Genomic DNA, 21217 nt, shown 5'->3' with positions numbered 1-21217 from the left:
TACAATTGGAGAGGGGTTGCCGGGTTGGGCTGTAACTTTAAAAACAACGAGTGGGTTCTGACACACCTTAGAGACTAACAAAAATAGAGAGGCTCCTGTGCTCTGCTGGCTAAAACCCACTTCCTCAGATGAGCTCTGACATCTAGTGATGAGCTGGGGGAAGGAGGGACGGAGAAGGAAAACAACCCAGGGGGGCCGCGAGGGCCCTGGAATCCTATCATCTTAGGGCTGGAACAGATCTCAGGAATCAGAGTCCAGCCCCCCTGCTCAAAACAGGACCAACCCCAACTAAATCAACCCAGCCAGGGCTTTGTCAAGCCAGGACTTAAACACCTCTAGGGATGGAGATTCCACGCCCTCCCTAGGGAGCCCAGCCCAGTGCTTCCCCCCGGCTTAAGGAAAAAGCTTTTCCTAAAATCCAACCCCCTGCAAAACTCCTCAGTAATCCACCCAGGCGGCTAGTCCTGCAGGCGGAAGGATTTGCAAGCAGCCACGCTGCAGCCTAGCTTTGGGGAGGCGGCTTGGGTGCAGGGGTGGGGTGGAGAGGAGGGCGCTGGGTGGCTGATCCCTCCCTCTCCAGGCCCTGCGTCTGGCTTGGCCATTGGTGGTGGGAAGCCATCTGTCCGTCCCGGCACGCTAGGCTGCGCTGGCTGGCTACGTTGTGTCTTTCCCCCCAGCGGGTTGGAAGTAGTTACCTTTGTAGCCAAAAAGGAGGAAGGAAGGAATCGAAACACACACACACACACACACACACACACACACGCGCGCCATCAAAGGGAGGAAGTTCATTGAGTGGCTGAGATTGCTCCTGGTTGGCTGGCGGCGGCGGCTGTTGTGTTGTTGTTGTTGTTGTTGGGTTGTTGCTGAAGCCTCCTCTTCTCCGACAACACCCCTCGGCGCTGCTTCGAGTCCCTGCCCCGCGAGGGGAAGGGGGGACGGCCCCGGCTGGCGACTTTTGGGGAGGGCGGCGCGGAGCCCTGGAGGGTAAGTCGAGGCGTGTGTGGACGCAGGGCGGGGTGGGCCGGCGGCTGACAGCCCTTCGGAGGGTCCCGGAGGAGAAAGCCTTTGGCAACAGTCCGGGTGAGGGGGGCCAGCTGGGAAGGGTGAAATAGAAGGACAGGAGGTGTGGGGGTAATGGACACGTCTGTCAGGCAAAGCCACTGTTCTTATAGGGCAGCTGGTCTCCCTAGCCGGGGTACCACGGGGATGGGCGGCGGGGGGACGGGGACGGTGCTGGACATGGCTAGATCGGGCTCCCTGCTGGCTGCCGGGCGGGGAGGGGGGCATCCTTCTACCGCTGACATTTCAAAACAAACCGTCACCAAAATGGTGCAGAGGTGAAGGGAGGAATACAGGCGGCGGAGAGGTGTTGTCTGCCTGACAGCAGCGGCTGTTTGCAAGGAAGGAGGAAGGGCAGGGTACTGACATCTGCTCTGGGGGTGGTGGAGCCCCCTCCCCGCACCCAGGTCTTAGCTGTTGCTTGGGGTGGGTGACAGGAAAGAGGAAGAGGGGCTGGTGTCATATGATAGCAACCACCGGAAAAAAAATGGTGCAGAGGGGAAGAAATGTTGCCAGGGTTGGAAGTGCTTGGGGGCGGGCGGTTGGGAGACAGCAGCTGGCAAAGGGGAGGGGGGAGTCCTTGATCTTTGGTGTTTGCCTGTTGTTTGGGGAGCTGTCAGATTAGACTGTTGCTGAGGGTGTGTGTGTGGGGGGGAACCCCACTTAGCTGCAGCCACCTAATCAGTGCACAGGGACACAGGAGGATCTGTCCTGTGTGTGGGGTGTATGGTGGGGGTAGGGGGTATCAGGCAAGCTGAGGGTGTGGGGCATGGTAGCTGGTGTCTGGTGGGGGGCAGAGAGTGTTTGGTGGTGGGGGCAGTGGCGTCCAGAAGTTGGGGGGTAGATGTATTTGGTGGGGGGCAGGCAGCACCTGGTTGGTGGGGGGCTAGGAGCCATCTGGTGGGGGGCATGGGGTGGTTTGTAGTTGGGGGAAGGGGTGTCTGGTATTTGCGGGGACATAGAGGTTAGGTGGGAATTAGGGGCTGTCTGGTACTTCAGGGGGCAACAGCAGTTTGGAGTAAGTACAGAGAGTGGGTTCCAGAGCTTCTAAATGCCAACCTGTGTATCTCAGCCATGGTGCGGGACAGCAGCTCTCTCCTACAGCCACCAAAATAGGGGAATTGGAGCAACCCTTCCCCTGTTTTTGAGGGTGTGGGGGTGGGAGTAAAAGTCTCCATGTGTTTGGGGAGCTGGGAGCAGCTTCCCTCTGTGTTTGGGAGGCTGGCTGGCTTAGTATATGGAGCATGGGGAGTGGGATATTTGATTGGCAACCGCAGTTTTTAGGAAGGATGATGGTAAACAGAGTCCCGGGGCTTCAATAACTTGGACGGCTGCCTGTTCTGGGGACTGACAGCTGTGGCTGTTTGTTCCTCTTCTGTTGAAATGCTGCTGAAGGCTGGTCTGTGTGTGTGTGTTGGGGGGGGGGGGGAGTTAGGGAGGGAGAACAAGAGGCCCTTCTGCCATTTGACAGGAGCTGGAATAAGGTGCCATGGTGAAGAGTTGAGACTCTCCTGGGGGAGGGGAGGGAAGAGGATGGGAGACTGAGAGGTGGCAGCAGTTGCCACCGGACTTGTGCGTGTGGGTTTGTGAGACCTGTCAGCTCCGGGGGATGCTGAGGTTTGTCTTGGAGGGTGTCAGTGTCACTCAGGGTGAGAGAAGACAGAGCACCACTGACACATCCCATGACCTGAATTGTGTGTGGGGGGAGAAGAGGGGGGAGCGAAGGAGGAGGCAGCAGAAACATCACAAGGGAGAATGGGGAGGGGGGTTTGGGAGAAATTAAGAAGGACTCTGTGCGTCGGATCAGGGTGTTGTTTTGGCATGTGGGTTGCAACTCCGATGCTTATTTGCCAGCGACAGATCTCTGCCCAAGCAGCATGGCTTAGAGGTTGTTGGTCTCCAGCACAGTCTTCACCACCTGTGAAATGAAGGGGTTTGATGGGATGAAGGGTCGGACACCGGCTGATCCTCTTGCATGCTTCCCTTTACGCTCCCCTGCCCCCCAACATCCTCTGCCCCCGGCTCTCCCCAGCTATGTGGAGCACAGAGAGCTCCCTGCTGGGTCAGTTTTGGGAAGGCAACGGGCTCTGAGAGCTGGATCTTTAAACAGTAAGTGGAACGGAACCTGGAGCGCAGCTACTGAAGGCTACTCGGTTTGGAAAGTGACCGTTGTGCGTGTTGCCTTCACTTTGAATGTCTGACTCTCATTCACACATCTCTAGGCACACAATTTTGCACTAGAATAACTAGATCCCTTAGGGGGGTGATTTTTCCCCTCCCCGCACTGATGTTGTTACACCTGTACAACCTCTAGTGTGGATACAGATATAAAGCTACCTTTATCCTGCAATACTTATTCTTCTGGAGCTGTACCGGTATGAGCACCTTTATCCTGGTTTAACTGTATTCACACTAGTGGGGTATGTCACTTTAACTATATGACTATAATTAAAGTGGTGTGTAGGACAAGCCCTTGAATTATTTTTCTCTCTGAGCCAATGTGTGATAGATGGAGAGGGCCTATCTGCACCTTGCGTAGGCTTGGGAGGGAGAACCAAGTTCTCCCCCAGTCAACAGCGAACCAACTCCTAGAAGGTCTGCGAGGTGCTAAGAACCCTGGGAGATGTCCCCCAGAAATTCTAGGGTCCGATCCGGGTTACCTCAACTTGGCTGTGGTTTGACGGGTGTGTAGGGTGCGTGACTCTGCTTTGCGGACATTTGGCAAGCACAAATTTGCACATTTGGGAGCCTGCTGCAGTAGAAGCATACCCTCAAGCCTCGATTTTGCAAAGAAGCTAAGTTTTGAGCAGAAGAACAGCACTGTTGAAGTCCTCAAGGCCACTTCCCTGCTTAAGCTAAGCCCGTGTTTAAATGTTAAGCTGAATTGAAGCCTCAGCAAGTGGATGTGGAAAAGCTACTCTTCGGTAGCAGTTAACATCCCACCTTGCAGTGGTGTAAATAACAGCTCAAGGTGAAAAGCAGGGATGTTTGCACCACGGTGGACTCCCCGTATGACCTTGGCCAAAGCCTCCTCTAGACAGTTAAAAGTTTTTGTGATCTCACGCTTTGTGGGGGAGGGGTGTGATTTTGTTTTGTACTGAAATACTTATGCAGATAAAAGCCCTTGTGTGAGTTTGTTCTACCGAACCAGCTTATTTTGCTTCCTCAACTGCAGAGAGCTGTATCGATAGCAGCACTTTGCTACCGCTAGAATTGCATCCAGAATGGATTTCCTCTCCCCCCCCACCTCATTTTCATTATGCTGGTATAAAACCGGAGAGCTGTAGAGCTGGGAGGGATCTCGAGAGGTCATCTAGTCCACTGCCCCATGCTGAGGTAGGACCAATTAAACTTTGACCATCTCTGACAAGGGTTTGTCCAATCTGTTCTTAAAAGATTCTTTCACCACCTCCCTCAGATGCCTCTTCCAGAGCTAAATTATCCTTAGTTAGAAAGTTCTTCCTAATATCTTAAATCTCCCTGCAAATTAGGCTAATTTTCCTTCTTGTCCTATCCTTAGTGGAAATGGGGAGTCATTGATCACTCTTCTCTTTCGATCAGCTCTTTGCTGCGCTCATGTCCCCTCTCAGTTTTCCCTTCTCTACGCTAAATATGCCATTTCTTCGAATCATTTGTCATGTGTAATTAAAGCAATAGTACTTGTAAGTTTTCCCTGTAGGGATGTCAAAGGGTAGCCAGTTAACCGGGTATCTGGTAAGCATCATGCTTATTGGGGGATGCTTACTGGTAACTGGTTCACCAGCAGGCCAGATGGGCTGGAGCAGCTCCCTGTCCCTGGTGCGGCGTGGTGGGCCCGGCCGGAGCAGCTCCCTTCCACAGTGTGGTGGGTTCGGCCTAGTCTGGACGGAGCAGCTCGTGGCCCAATGGGCCTGGCCAGCTTGGGCCCGCCATGACGAGGGTAGGGGCTGCTCCGGGCCAGCCAGGCCTGCTGCCTTGCGCTGCAGGTGGGGAGTTTCTCCACGGTGAACCTAGTGTTTAATGGGTGAATTTTTTAAACGGCAATTTATATCCCTAGTTCACAGGTCCTGATGGACCAGGTGCCTCATTTCCCAGTCGAGGGATTTTGCCAGACCAGGGAAGGTCATTTCTTAGCCCCTCAACCATGGCCTTCCAACCAGCTTCCCCCTCCTGCCGGCCCCTCCACGTGCAGGGCTCCTGGCCCCACCCACCGGCACGCACAACCCCAGTGCCGGTTCTCGGTCCTGTGGGGCAGCTGCTCTGCAGGGTGACAGCCCCGCTTGGGTTTCAACCTCCCTCAGCAGCACCACTGTCTCCCAGCCTCACTGGGCAGGTCCACTGGACGGTAGTGGGGCTACCACTCCCGGGTTCCTGGCCCCGCTTCCAGCCTTCTGGTTCCATGGGACTGCTGTGCCGCCTCCTAGACCCACTGCTGAGCTGCTGGGTGGTAGCGGGGCTGCTGGGCTCCTGGTTGTGCTGCAGGGTGGACTTCTGCCTCCTGGTCTTGCCAGGCAGTTTTGCTGCTGTGCTCCTGCCCTGCTGCCCACCAACCACCTACCCCCCCACACTCCCTGCAGCGTTGACACTGGGCAGCCCCACTACTGCTGGGCTCTAGCCTCTCTGCAGGGTTCCCAATGACCAGCCCTCCACCAGGACACTCTGGTTCTGGGACATCCGTGGTCCTGCCGGACCAGGGATGTTGCCAGACCAGAGAGTCCCGGTTAAGAGCTTTCCGTAATAGCTTTCCGTCTCTTCCTTTGATGTCTATCTGCTCCGAGAATAAGGTCTTTGGGCTATGGACTGTCTCCTAGTTTTATTAGTGAACATGTGTATTGTGGTAGCGCCTAGAGGCAGGTTGCAATTGGATCCCATTGTACTCAGTGCTATGTAAACATATAGCAAATAACACCTTCCTGTTCCACAGAATTTAGAATTAAAGACAGAACCGGTAATAAATGGGGTGCCAATATGTGGAGTAGGGCAAGGCAACAAACATAACAGAATGTGCACAGTGCTTAGCAGTTTGGGAACACTAATTGGAATGTGGGACTCAGGAGCAGTGATCCCTCTATTTCCCCCCCCCCATCCATATGTGGAATAAATTTTGTTCTGTGCACCGATTCATGAGTGGATGTGTACCATCGGCTGTGGGTGCTCTGCTAATCAGCTGGATGGCATTTTGGGTGGCTGCCCAAGCACTCAGTTTACAGAGTACACTCCTCAGCAGATCTTGCAGCTCAAAATAGGTCAGTTACCATTATCCCCATGGGAGCTGTGATCTCAGCTGTAGGGTCTAGACCCTGTCATAACAAAAAATAATAATCTGGGGAGAAAGAATGGGTCACTGTTAAATACAGATATCTAAAGGAAATGCTGCTTTTTTAGAAAAAAGTGGTTGTAACAGTTTCAGATTTTCTTTTCCTGAGTTTCTCTGTTCAATGACTTGTGTGTGTGAACATCAGAATTTTGATTTCAGTGTCTCTGAATTTGTGTTTGGTGTGGACAGAGTGCTAGCCTGGGACTCAGCATACCTGGTCCGAGGGTCTGTTCTCTTGGGGCTGCCATCGCCATAGAATATTTCTGTGTTTCTGTTTCCTCACCCACTTTCTGTCTGTTTTGCATTGCAGGCTCTTTGGAGTAAAAATACCACATAGCTCTTGTACAATGCTTTACAAAGGGCAGTATCATTAGGCCTGTTTTTCAAGTGGGGAAACTGAGTCACAGAAAAATACTTGCCCAAGGTCCACTGGCAGCACAGGCAGGAATGGAACCAAGGTCTTTGGAGTCCTAGTCAGGACTAATGCTGTCTTTTGCTGCGGCTTCCTCCGCTCTGATGTGAGTAGCTCTGATGTAACTAACCCTGTGTCTAACCTAACTGGTCCGATTCCGTTGCCATGAAATGGTCTAGAAAAATCCACTGAAAATGATTGCTGTGATTAGGGATGTTAAATATCGGTTAATTGAATGGTCGATTAACCTCATGAATTTTTATCGGTTAGTCGACTATTCAGTAGTCCTCGGGGACAAGGCCAGCAGCCAGTGCACTCCAGCCCCACTCCCGAGGAGCTCCCTTCCACTCTGTGCTGCTGCCTCTGTATCAGAAGCAGCAGCAGGGGGTGCCAGGCAGGAACTGGTCCACGAGGGGAGCCAGTTTAAAAACCAGCTCCCCTCACGGACTGGCTCCCCGTCACCCAACACTGCTGCATATCGTGGGATGGCAGCAGCCTCTGTTTAGGGGAGAGGGGAGGGACAGGGCTGAACTCCCAGACTCCATGCGAGCCAGAACTGAGCCGGGCTGCCTGCCCGCCTGGCTCCAAATACACTTTAAATGCAGAGCCGCAGCAGGGATAGGTCCTGGACCTGGCATGAGCCAGGACTGAGTTGGGCTGCTGGTCAGCCTGCTAAAAAATTTACTGGCAAAGGTGGAGGGGAGGAAATACATGTAGTCTATAACATTAACCTATAAGCTTTTGCTTATCGGTTAATCAACTACACTATTACATCCCTAGCTGTGATTTAACTAATTTCCACACAAACTTGCTCTGAAATAACAAAAAGTGTGAATTATAACCAGGCCTGTTTATCATTGATGCTAAAGCCATGTTCACACTGCAGGGGCTATGGTGTCTTTACTTCTCCCCTCAGTTCCAGTTTCCCAACAGCATAGAGGGGCCTTTACCTGGTTATGTTGAAATTGACACCCATTTTCAGGCTGATGCCATCAGACCATAGTGAATGTTCTCTCTCTAATATTTTTCTATTCATGTGCAGAATGCATTTTGTTCTGTACACTGAAGCATGTGAGGGTGTGCACCACCAGGAGAAACACCTGCTGCTGGCAGAGGGCACTCTGCTAATCAGCTAGGGTGGCATTTGAATCTCTCCTGGGTGGCCACCCAAGCACTCAGTTATATGGAATGCTGTATAGTGTCAATGACAATCAGGCCCAGCTGATTTTAGGGAAGTGCTTAGCTATGCAGAGATGTTGCATGAGTGTAGATTTAATCAGTGTGCTTGAACTGATTTCAGTTTCAGTGCAATGCATTGAGCTGCATACACTGGAGCAATTAATTTTAGCCTCTGTTCACTCCAAAAGGAAGAATTCCCACACTGGGTAGCTTTTCACCTAGGAGAAAACAGGTGTTCTTAACTCGAGATAGGGCTTATCTACATGGGCACAGGCAGGAAAGTTAATCCAGAGTAACTAGGCGTGGCTACAGCCACTCAGCTGCTTCTATTGGTGCATCTGACAAAGTGGTTTTGACCCACGAAAGCTGATGCCCAAATAAATTGGTTAGTCTTTAATGTGCCACAGGACTTCTTGTTGCTTTTGCAGATACAGACTAACATGGCAACCCTTCTGAGACTTGTTTCCATTGTGTTGATTTTGCTGCATCTACCTCTGGGGGTAGGCTGACCTGGCTATAGTGCACAGGGAGTGATGTTTTTCATACTTGTATGGCAGACCCCCAAGGGTGACTTTGCAACAGATTAGTTAAACTGCATTAAATCCATGTGTGAATGTTCTTATTCAGAATGAAAGTGGCCTTAATTTGGTTTCAAAAGTGAATTAAAATAACAGAGGTGAAAGTGAGCGGGTGCGCCCTGGTGCACAGCTCCGGCAAGAGATGGCTGAGCTGCAGCAAAAGCCAGCAGGGAGCTATTTAAAGAGTGGCAGGGAGACACTGTCCTGGGTTGCAGTAGGACAGTGTTTCTCAACCACTGGTACGAGTACCATTAGGGGTACTCGAGAGAAGTCTGGGGGGTACGTCAACACAACTGAAATTTGGAGAAAAGTGAATTTTTGTTTGAAGTGCTTGATTATTTTTGTCCTTTTTACACCCAAAAATTTCATCGCCCACCCGGCTCTAAGTAAGTTGTTTAAACAAATGTGTTGCAATGGTAGAAAAATTTTTGTGTGTCTGAAAACTGTAGGTACTGGGAGTACTTATAATTATTTATTTATTTATTTATTGGAAAAAGGAGTACTTTATAAAAAAAAAAAAAAAAGGTTAAGAAACACTGCAGTAGGACAGTACCAGTAAGAAATGTAAAGTTACTTTCACTGCTGAAAATAAATCAGATTTAGGACATTTAATTCTACCTGAGGGTTCTCCCAAAGGTGTTTTTGAATGTGGTTTGAATAATCCACTTCAAATTCACACCTCTAGTTAATTCAGCTTAACTTTCCTGGGCATCAAGCCCTTCACTGATATAGAAACTGATTTTGTTAAATCAGTGCCGTTTCTGTGTGTGGACAAAGTCCTGTGCATTTGTACAGCAGCAATAAACCTGCTGGTATTGGTGCAATTGCCATTCAAATAAGGAATAATAGTAGTAAGGCCATCAGAGTTAAGATGACCCAGATCAGCCTACAGCACCTAAGAACTGGCATTTGATACTTTCCCTCTCTGGCATTTGTCTCTTCTTTTTTTAAAAATTACATAAACCTTTCAATAAAGAGCTGTATTTTATTAAACATCTGGTTTGTTCAGAGCTGTGGCGATGTTGGGAGACCTCTAGGCTGACCTTTTTTAGTATCTATATAATTTTTTTATTAAAGGAACAGTTTGATGCGTGTGGTGCTTTTCCCTTTAAGGCGAATCGAGTCATCTCCCGACTGTTGTCTGCCAGCCACTCTGCCTTCACAGATCTGTCGTTTTCAATCTTCCTCTCTGCCGTCACGTGCACCATTCTTTTTCTTTGCACTTGTTTGCAGATTTTTTAAAAAAATTTCCTCCTGTGTAAAACAACCATCATTATGGTTAGCAACAAAAAGCACCGGGGGCTATAAAATAAATACATCTTTCTGTAAAATAAGTTCGAACCACTGTAGTTTCTGGGCTGTGCAATTACCTAGTGTTTCCCAAATCTGGAATAGAAGGGGTAGGTGAAGGATGGGTGTATGTGTGGGAGGAACATGGGGAATAATGAGCCAATCTCTGAGACCTGCTGCCTGTGAAACATATGCACTGGGAAAGCATGCCCACAATTCAGAGAGACATGCAGGTATCCCATCATACTGTTAGTTCTTTAGGGGGCAAAAATGGTCGTTGTGTTCTCTTCTTGTACAGCACCTGGCACGGTGGGGTGTGCCTGATGCTTTCAGGTCTCCCCACAATATAATAATAATTGCACACAGCAATGGGCCCACTGTGCACAACAAGAATTTCCCGCAAGGCAATGCGCCTGAAAGTGGAGGGACATTAGGATGCTACCCACAATCAGGGCTGTCCCTGCCTGTGCTGGTGCCCTACATATCCCAGCTTCCCCCTTCTCCACCTGAGTCCTTCAGCTTGTTCGGGCTGCCTGCCACTGCCTGGTGAGCGGGGGCTGGATGCTGAGTCCTAGTGGGGTGGCCGGGGATTGGCTGGTGAGGGGCCGGACCGGCACTGAGCAGCGGGGGAGGGCAGCCAGGAGAGGAGGTGCCTAGAGCACCATGAAATTTGGGGCAATTTGGTGCCCCACCTTTTGTGGTGACCTACGCGACTGCGTGTTTTGCCTCTGGGTAGGGAGGGCTTTGCTCACCGTGAACGATCAGGAGCTGCACGGACATAAACCCAAAAAGTGGTATACGGTGCATGTGCTTTTCCAAAATAGCTTTGTCTAGGGCACTGTGCCGGAAAAACTTCTGCCTGTGTAACTTCCTACTGTAGGCAAAGCCCAGAGAGCCTGAGTTTGCAGAGAACCTGGAACTGTAGCTCTGAAGTGCCAGTTGTCCCACTTATGTAAGTGGTACTAACTCAGATGGTTAGGATACATGAAATATCGATATTGGTAAGTATTTGTCTGCTTGGCCCAGCAAGTTAGAAAAGAGAGAGAAGATCAGCTCAAAGTGCTTTACCAAGGAGGTCAGTACTATTATTCCCCCAAGGGAAACTGAGGCACAGAGGTGCAGTGACTCACTGAAGATTGTCCAGGAGGCTCGCAACAAGGTCAGGAATAGAACTCAGCTCTCTTGAGTTCCTATCCGCTAGGCTACATGGCCAGTGATGAAGGATTTCCCAAGGAAGTGTGTGATGCACTAGCTGGTGAGAAGAGGAAGACGTGAATATGTCATTCATACTTTGAGGCACAGCTTGCACCTGGGGTCAACTGAACCACCTGAGGAGTCACCCTACTGACTCTGAAAAGTTCCCAGACTCCTGCACTGACATAGCCAGGGACCAGCCGAGCGTCAGCGATATGTGCTTAACTTACTGCTCATATATTATCCCTGCAACGCGCAATTAAGTGCAGGGCTTTTTAGAGGCCGAGTATGTACGTCTCTCCCTCAGAGCTGGAATTCTGCCATGCTTTGGCTGGTATTGCTCTGTGTTAATGGCTCAGCTCCTACCTGATACATGTGCTGTGTTGGTATCCAGAGGAACTGAAGCCGTGCACTTTATAATCCAAGCCAGAAAAATTGCTCGTCTCTTTTCCCCTGCTTCTTAGTGACGATCCAAGCAACAGATATGCTTATGACAAGTAGTGCTGTAGTATCACAAGCTTTTGTGGGCAGACCTGCTTCTTCAGGGTTGTGTACTTTGTATCAAATAGATACTAACTCGTTGGAGTATTGTGTCCAATTTTGGGCCCCCACTACAGGAAGGATGTGGATGCATTGGAGAGAGTCCTGTGGAGGGCAACAAAAATGGTTAGGGGGCTGGAGCCTGTGACTTATGCAGAGAGGCTGAGGGATTTGGGCTAATTAAGTCTACAGAAGAGAAGAGCTAGGGGGGATTTGATAGCACCCTTCAACTTCCTGAAGCAGGGTTCGAGAGAGGCTGTTCTCAGTAGTGACAGATGGCAGAACGAGGAGCAATGGTCTCACGTTGCAGTGAAGGAGGTCTAGATTGGATATTAGAAAAAAGTATTTCCCCAGGAAGGTGGCGAAGGACTGGAATGAGTTCCCTAGGGAGGTGGTGGCATCTCCATCCTTAGAGGTTTTTAAGTCCTGGCTTGACAAAGCCTTGGCTGGGTTGATTTAGTTGGGAATGGTCCTACTTTTGGCAGGGGGCTGGACTTGATGACGTCCTGAGGTCTCTTCCAACCCTAGGAGTCTATGATTCTATGCTATGAAGTACCATAGGATGATGAAAATAAAATGTAAATTTTTCCTGAATTCTTTCCCGGTGGCAGCATTAGTGATGCTGAAACAGGGTGAGCTTCCGAGCTGCATTCCTCCAGTGTCTCTTTACGCCATCAGAATGGTGAAGAGGTCTGATCATATATGAGAGTCTGGCCCTGGGCAATTTAAATAAGAACCGGGTCTTGCCAACACCTTACACATTCAGGTAGCTTTACTCATGTGAGTAATCTCAGCGAAGTCAATGGGGAGACATGCTCGAGTAAAATTGCTCAAGCGCATCAGCCTTTGTGAGAACCAAGTCTAAAGGGCTTTTTTTGGGGGGGAGCAGTGATATTTTATGCAAGATTTTAAAGCCTGTGAGTGACATTTAGACTCTGGCCCCATCGCAGCATAAAGGGTCTTTAAACCAGCGGTTTTCAGACTTTTTTTTTCCCTCATGACCCAGCTGAAGAAAATCGCTGATGCCGCGACCCAAAAGAATTTGACTGGAGTGTGGACTCCGGGGTGAGGCTTAGGATGGGAGCTTTGGGCTGTAGGAGGGTGTGACGGCGCGTCTCCTGCACCCCGAAATGGCACAAACAGACTGCACCAGCCAGTGGGATAGAGGAAGTTTATTGCCTCTCCAGGATACAGCACAGATGTAATCTGGTCACAGAGCTGGGCTAGGATGCCTCAGGCCCCCCTGAGATGGGGGGAGACTGGGCCCCTAAACTCCAGCCCCTTTGCCTAGGCTGTCTCCTCCATGCTCCCAGACCGCAACTAACCCACGCTCTTCCAGCCCTGCCCCCCAGCCAGGGCAGCATTCCACCTTCCTTTGTTCCTCTCCACGGGGGGGGGGGGGGGGGGGGGGGGGGGGTGTCTGGTTCAACAGGTTTGGCGTCACCTTTGCATAATGAGGTTTTCCCTGCTGGGTCTTGCTCCAGACAGCAGAGGTTACCACAGCCCAGCAAGTACCCCCACTACGTCACAGAGGGGGCTCCGGCTTTGGGGGAGGGGGGATGTCAGGGCTGGTCAGTGGTGCAGCGGGGGAGCTAAGGCAGCTTCTTACTTCACCTGGCACTGCAGAGCATGTTGCCCCCAGAAGCAGCCAGCAGCAGGTTCCTAGCCAATGGGAGTACGGAGCTAGTACTCAGGGTAGGGGCAGTGCGGAGCCCTGTGCACTCCTCCCCGTCTCCCACCTAGGAGCCAGGCCTGCTGCCAGCTGCTTCTGGGATGAAGAACACTCTGTGGTGCCAGGACAGGCAGGAAGCTGCCTTAACTCCCCCTACAGCAACGAGACCCAGCGCCTGACATTCTACCACCCAGTCCTGGGGCACAAACCGTCATTTGAAAACCACTGCTTTAAAGTGAAGTGACCAAGTTCTTGTCTACACTGCAGTGGCTATCGGACTTAGCTACAGTGCCGTAAGTAAACTGGTATCGTCCCATAACATAGACCAGTGTTTCTCAACTTTTTTTTTTGTTTAAAAAAATGTATAAGTACCCCCAGTACCTACAGTTTTCAGACACACACATTTTTTTTTCTACCGTTGCAACACATTTGTTTAAACAACTTAATCGTAGCTGGGCGGGCAATGAAATTTTTGGGTGTAAAAAGTACAAAAAGAATAAAATGTTGAAAAACTTAACTGAAATTTGGAGAAAACCGAATTTTTGTTTTGTGTTGACGTACCCCCCAGACTTCTCTCAAGTACCCCTAAGGGTACTCGTGCCACTGATAGAGAAACAGTGGCATAGATGCATCCTAGAGCAGGGGTGGGGAAAATACCAGCCCACTGGCTAGAGCTAGTCCATTTCTCGGGCTCCCACCACTATATTTACCTGCACGGTCACAGGTACCAGTGATCGCAGCTCCTGCTGGCTGCAGATCGCCGTTCTTGGCCAGTGGGAGCTGCAGGAAGCAGTGTCCTGATCCATGCTACTTCCTGCCATTCCCATTGGCCGGCAATCCACGGCCAATGGGATCTGTGATCGCTGGTACCTGTGGCTGTAGAGGTAAATATAGCAGCAACAGCCCACGAGGGACTAACCCTGGTGAACCACTGCCGTGTTATTGCCCACCCTGGCCTAGAGCGATGGAAAGAGTTTTTTTTTCTATTGCAGGAAAACAGTCTTGCATTGACCTCGATCTGTCTACATATAAGCACAATGCTCAGGGGTTTGGATTTTTCACACCCCTAAGTGCTGTCGCTATGTCAAACTAAATTCTAAGTGTAGACTGGGGTGAAAGGAACTTCAGTTTCTTACAGGTACTGTCCTATCGCAACCTGACTCCCTGCCAGCTTTTTAAATAGCTCCCCGCTGGCTTTTGCCACAGCTCAGCCAGCTCTTGCCGGAGCTGCGCACCTTGGTGCACCTGCTTCCTTTCACCTCTGGTGTAGACCAGACCTGTAATTTGCATCCAGAGCAGAGGAAAAGGGCTTTAGTATGAATGAGAATCAGGTCCTTTAAATGAGTGGTAATTAGAGTCTTTCCAGGCACGGATCACCTTCATCTTGTACTGTAGTTTAGGTGCTCAAACTCACAATGCAAGTAATTTCCAATGGGTGAATTAACCTGACGGGCTGAATTGTTCTGATCCGCTGCCATTTTATTTTTGTTTTGTCTTGGAGGAGGAGGGTAAAACGTGCCAGGTTTGGTTGGGGAGAAGTAGGAGACGTTCCCTAGCCCAGGGAGAGGAGTGGAGGGTCCCTGTTTACCATTCCTCGTAGCTTTGAAAAGTTTTCACCTCACCAGAGATGGAGTGGTGGGCAGAGTGCAGGTGAAAGAGCTAAAGCTGCCTGAAACTGATCACGTGGCCCACCGTGAGGCACAAGTTGGTGATTTACACAGTAGTTGTCTCTCGGCTATCATCCCTCCATATGGAGCAAATATTTTATACAGACCAGTGATTAGTTTCTAAAGTGCACTGGGGTGAAAGGCGTGTTATCTCTCTCTCTCTCAAAAATTTTGTCCTATGGGACGACAGAGTGATGTCATCATGTCACAGCATCCACAGACCGGGGGGGAGGGGACGGGAAAGGGGGTAGGCATGGGCTGGTAAAGCCCATCCTCCAGCCTCGTCCCGTTGTCCCTGGAGCCAAGCCCCACCCACTGCCAGCCCGGCCCTCTCTGGTGGCCACGTGGAGCGCTGGGGCTGGGCACTGCAGCCTCGGCCTTCCCCAGCCACGGGAAGGGGAGGAGGGAAGAGCTGGGCCTGGTGCGCCATGGTCTATGCCCAGTCCTCCCCAGCCGCCGGGAGCAGAACTCGTCCAGGAGGCAGGAGAAGGGAGTTTGTGTTAGGCTGGGGGGAGGAAGGGCCAGGGTGGGTGCGGCTGTAGGTGTGGAGGGTAGAGATACGGCCTGGGCTGGTATGGCCGGGGGTGGGGGGGAAGAAGGGAGAGGAAGGGGAGACAAAGGGCTGGGACTCCCGCAGCCCAGCCCTCCCTAGTGGCCGGGGGGGGGGGGGAGCGGGGATTGCCTACCCCCCCCCCCCCCGAGAGAGGGAGGTTGGCAAACATAGTGCACAGGACACAGCCCCCTAGTTACTTTAAATCTCCATAGTTTAGCCTGAGTGCTAGTGGGACCTGCTGGGGGTAGGAATAGCAAGTGTGAGCTTCCAAGTGAAAATAAATGGGTCAAACTTACAGGCTCCTTTTTTGTTCGGTGGTTGGCATTAATTACAATATCCCATTCCTGGCGTGTTAACTGGAGCCTAAATGGACGGGTGTGCCTGCCGTGGAGCTGGGAAGTATGGGTGTCAGCTCGCGTGGGCCTTCCAGTGCTAGCTTGAGCTAGTGTGCTAAAAATAGCCGCATGGCAGGGTAATATTTGGACCCCCCTGGGTACAAACTAAGGTGCCTAACCTGAGCTGGCTGCCACCCATTCCCTCCTGGCCACCAGGCTATTAAGCACGCTAGCTTTGTTTAAGCTTTGTTTAAGCTAATGAGGGCAACTCTGAGTGAGCTGGGAACCACACCTTTCTGCTCCAATGTAAACATGCCTCATATCTTGGTCTTGTTGTCCTTTTAAAATAGGTCAGATCCTCAGCAGGTGTAAACCGGTGCCACTCCAGTGACATCTCTGGAGTGACACAGATTTACACCCACAGAAGGCGATCTGGCCGACACAAGGTCAGCTGAAGTGATTGTTAATGCAAAGGCAGGGTCTCAAGATGGCTAATAGACTGACAAAGCCAATTACCTGCAGTTAATGCTGCTTTCTCCAGGCTTTAAGGGAACACTCAATACAGCTGACAGGCTTTTCCTTCTGTCTTACTGCCCCAAAGGGTTACAGGATGCACCTTGGTGCCAAAAGAGTTCACTCTCATTTATATTGAGTATGTTGATGGGATAGTTTGGGAAGGGTTAATAAATGACCGGGTTAACAAATTATTGTCCATCTTTTTTGTGCCAGCCTCAAGGAGCAGGGCCACTAGGTGATATTCTAATATAAATAAAAAATTGAGGAACATTACAGAATCCAGTTCTCTTAGCTTCTTGTCTGGTGCTTTTAAGCCCTGGATCATGTACCCTGTAGCCAGTGCTAGGCAATCCAGAGGCAATTGCAAAGAAGGTGTGTGTCCCAGGGCGTGGGATTGTCACGAACGCAGTCCCAGAAGGCATATTGATCAGCGTGACAGAGCACTGTAATTTACCACGGAACGGCCAAGCAGATATCTTATTCAATACAGGTCTTGATAACACCACTGACTACATAGGTCGGTTCGTCAGCTGCCAAGTTGTTATCCTGGAGTCTAAAAAGGAAGCTGCCTTTCCATGAAATGCTTGTTTCTCATCACTGGCACCTCTGGTTTCCCTGGAGGATTAATCCTGATTTCATCCGGGTGTTCGGGAGAGGGGAGCAGATTTTGAGATTCCCCTCCCCATGCACCAGTTTTCCTGACTCTCTTGAGCTCTCATTACAATCTTATGGGCCCTCCTTCTGCCGGCATCCTTTTGGGGGTGGAAATTTCCTTGAAATCAGTGGATGGTCGGCAGGACTAGGCCTTGTCCTTCAACACTGGGGACAGTTGTTTTCATCTTCTGTCAAATTGAACTGATCATGAGAGAGTCTTTGCTTCAAAGAATTTAGAGTTTAATTAGTTAATGGCAGGCCAACAAAGATTATTATCCCTATTTGACAGATGGGAAATTGTGGCTCAGGGGTTTGCCCAAGAGAGTCTGTGGCAGAGCCAGAAATCGAATGCAGCCTCCTGGAGGTCTAGGCCAGTGTCTCCACTGTTGTGCCATGTCTTTTGTAGCAGATGTCACCTGGTGGCACTGTTGCACACAGTTTTCCAAGTTCTCCGTGTGCGAGCAAGTTTTTAGTCTTGGAAGGAATGCTTGTGTTGTTGCAGGTGTCGTTACAAGGCTGTCTGGAGAGAAAGCTATTGCAAGCAGCTAGAAGGTTTCATTTCTTCTCATGTCAGCTCTTGGTGCAAAGTCACAGTTTTGGTATTGAGGTGAGATTTCTGGAAGAGAGCACTGTCTCCATGTTTGTTGTGAGCACCCCTGTCTCAGGATTGCTGCAAATATGTAAATAAAGCAAATGACACTCAGGGTACATCTACACTTGCCCCCTAGTTCGAACTAGGGATGCAAATATAGGCGACTGAAATTGCTAATGAAGTGAGGATTTAAATATCCTGCACTTCATTTTTTGAGGAGTAATGTTAGTTCAAACTAAGGGGTTTGATTTGAAATAACGTGGCCCAGAGCGCATTGCCTGGTTCAAATCAGCTGGTGATCTGAATAGCGCACGGGTGCGATTATGCTAATAATATTTAAATCCCCACTTCATTAGCAATTTTGGTTGCCTACATTTGCATCCCTAGTTCAAACTCTATACCACTATTTTCTGTTCACCTGCTATTCAGTGCCATGCGACTTGATTTGCAGGGGTACATGGAGAGGAAGGATGGTCCAGTGCTTAGGGCCACTGTGTACAGCCCTAGAGACTTACCACTGCCCATCTGAGGGATGAAGATGGTGTCAGAACATAGCACTACTGTCGGAAAAGGGAGCATCAGTATTAAAGGGAGTTGAAATTCATGATACTGAAAACTGTTCCTCTCGCAATACTTATAGTTGTTGAACACTAGATGCTTGAGAAATGGTAGCTGCAGAGAGGAGTGCATAAGTCCCAGGTTTAAGTGGCACGTAAGTACTGCATAGGGACTGTGAATAGGAATGTTTTTGTGGAATGTACAGACAGACTGGAGCATATGCCAGCTGTGCAGCTAAGAAATAGGCTCGCCAAAGAGTGAGTTTCACATGCATGGAATCATTATGTCATTATTAGTGGTACTTGTATATACCTATCCATCTATATGTTGCCGCTCACAGACCTTGATGAATAATTTACTGGAAAACTGACATGTTAAGTCACTCGTTTGAACTGAGAACCGGGTCTCTCCCGCAGTCTCTCACTGCCCAGGGCCCTGGGAAAGGGGTGATGTGCCAGGAACGTCATTGTCTGCACCCCGGGGTGTGGTTATCTTAGGGTGCATCGAGTGCGCACTCTTGAGACTTGCCTCTTGCTCTTATGAAAACTCTGTTGCGGAAGTAGCTTGTTTTGATGACTAGGAAGTGGACTGGGTCAGATGGGGTCAAACGGGTCCCTCCATTGTAGAGTATTGCCCTGGAAAGGGTTTTTTTTTCCTCTTTGTTGCTTTTCGAGGAATGTTTATGCGGAAGCTGTTTAGTTCTGATTTATGAAATGAAGCTGCATGCTGTAAACGGGCAGAATCCCAGGCAAATTCAGTGCCATGCGACTTGATTTGCAGGGGTACATGGAGAGGAAGGATAGTCCAGTGCTTATGGGGATATGTCTTCGGTTCACATCTCAGCTGTGGGCTAGGCAGAGCGCCCACAAGGGGGGCTGTTCCCTCTCTTCTCTCCACACCCGCAACACCCCAGCTTCTGTTTAGGCACCTAAATAAAGGCCAGATTTTGAAAGCTCTCCAATAACTCCCACTGTGAAACTTCTGGCTATGTTTTCAAAAGCTTAATACCCAACATGCTTTTGAGAATCTAGCCCCAGGAGTCAAACCCAGATCTACTGAGCTCTAGTCCAGCCCTTTAACCACTAGCTCAGCTTTCCTTGACACCAATGTTTCTTCTTATTTTTTTCCATCCAAGTGCAGGATAAATGTTGTTCTGTGTCCTAAGACATGTGCACCACCAGTAGAAACACACACTACCAGCAGTGGGCACTGCTTATCAGCTCTGTGGCATTTGAATCTCTCCTGGGTGTCCACCCAAGCACTCAGCTTACAGGAACGCTGCTTGACACCTGATTGCAAGGTGCCACATTGAAAATTGACAGTCATAGCTCTTTTCTACTCATTTGCTCACAAGTATCCAAAGCCCAGTCTTCAAGATGCTGCCCAGAGCTCTTGCTGGGTGTTGCTACAGTCTTCATCCTGCAGAAATATGTCACCTTTATCTGCCGAGGGGAGGATGGAGATATGTATCAATAAGATCCTCTCTATTTCTTAAACAGAAGTGGACCAGATGGTCTAAGCAACATCCTTGTTACTTGAGTGGCCACATCTCTCTTCCCAGGCAGATGTTGGCTTGGCTCGTCATTGCTCCCTGCACCAACCCAGTGGAAGTGGGTTTCTGATGTCCTTTTGCGTGGGTTGGTGCTCGGTGAAAAGGCGCCATATGGCCATTAGCAGAATGGAACCCTGTTCCCCAGTTCTTTACTCTTGGGGTGCACACACATGAGTTCCTCTTGTAACTAGATTCTGGTGCACATGCCCTCGAGCCATGAACAGAAGGGTGCATTTATTTATCATACATATTGCATGGACCCCATTGTGCTAGGCACTGTTCACATACAGAAGACAGGTCCGCCCACTGGGCCTCACAGTTTACACTGTCGCAGTCATTTACACCCCTGTGAATTGAGTGTGAAAAACTCAGCAGGTAGCACTGAAGACTCACTTTGTACTGGTGTAAATGACTGCATCCCATTCTGGGCAGACAGGGCTCTGATGCAGATGGGAATTGTACTGGTGTATGTGACCAGGTTGGAAGCCAGGCACTGTTGCAAAACGTGTCTGCACTAGGGGCTTACCTGGGGATAGCCGATCCCACTGTAAGCCAGGCCTACGAGGAGCTGCCTTCTTCAGGGTCATTGTTATTTTGGGTGGCTCAGACTTAAAAGGAACATTATCCTTTTTGAAACATAAGCCGAGCCTCCTACATGTTACGGTACAGCAGCTCCGATCTGGCACGTCCGACGGGTGGGAGAAAACAACGCACAGTCAGAGTGTTCTCTCTTCTCCAGCCTTCCATGAATCCCATTGTGGCTTCCCTCTTCCCCCCTCCCCAACTTTTAACTCTAAGGAACCATCTGTGAGTCAGTCGGCAGAGGTGGGGTGGCGGGGGAAGGGTGAGATTGGCGTGGGAGGGTCTCCGTGTTTAGGCTTGGTAAGTGGATGGTTGGAGGAGCGTCTGGCGGTGACCTTTTTCCGCATACTGAAGGGAAAGGATGTGTGTGAAAGCATTGGAGGTTCCCAAAGGACTTCACGAACGGGCTCCCAGTGGACTGCACAAACACAGAGCAGCTTTCCGTGGTTTTGAGGATTTCAGACATTTCCTCCCCTCGTCTGGAAGCATATCTACCCGCCCCTGGAACTACTTTATCTATGCGCTTCCTCCATCCCAGTGCTGGCTGTTCCGGAGAGCGCAGGGACTGATGTGTCCCTCATGTTGCCAACCCCAAATATTCAAAAATCGTGAGTCGAGATCCCCAAACTTATGAGGTAAAAATAGATTTTTGGCTTCTTTTTATTTATCATCTGTGTTTTGGGCCTCTGGGCTTAATAGATTTTAAAGCTAGGAGGAACCGTTAGACTCATCTGGTTGGGCTGCACGGAAGTCAAGTTTGCAGCTCGGGGTATGTTTACGCTACAAAGTTTTGTCGGAAAAACGGCTGTTTTTCAAACAAAACCTGAGTAACATCCATACTGCAATCATGTTCTTTCGAAAGTAAATCGAAAGAACAGAGGGGTTTTTCCAGCGTTGGTAAACCTCTTTCTACTAGGAAGAAGCCTTTTTCCAAAAGAGCTCTTTCGGAAAAAGATGTGTGTGAACCGGGAAGAGGGAGTTCTTTCAC

The 21217-nt window shown here is 49.9% G+C and overlaps 1 protein-coding gene across 11 annotated transcripts in view; it reads left to right on the top strand.

The window, feature by feature from the left end:
- Positions 1–570: 570 nt before the first annotated feature.
- Positions 571–21217, top strand: part of MEF2D (myocyte enhancer factor 2D) — a 224709-nt gene continuing 204062 nt past the window's right edge. For 3 of the 11 annotated variants that reach the window (XM_075907993.2, XM_075907989.2, XM_075907988.2), the window contains exon 1: positions 572–984. The gene's annotated coding sequence lies outside the window, so the exon portion shown is untranslated. Of the gene's footprint in view, positions 985–15573; positions 20865–21217 lie in introns of those variants that run through there. The other 8 variants (XM_075907991.2, XM_075907992.2, XM_075907995.2 and 5 more) reach the window with 6 other exon arrangements.

Source organism: Pelodiscus sinensis, chromosome 22, assembly GCF_052426305.1.
Source record: "Pelodiscus sinensis isolate ZL-2025 chromosome 22, ASM5242630v1, whole genome shotgun sequence".
Taxonomy (NCBI): Eukaryota; Metazoa; Chordata; order Testudines; family Trionychidae; genus Pelodiscus; species Pelodiscus sinensis.
This window is presented reverse-complemented; position numbering and strand designations above follow the sequence as displayed.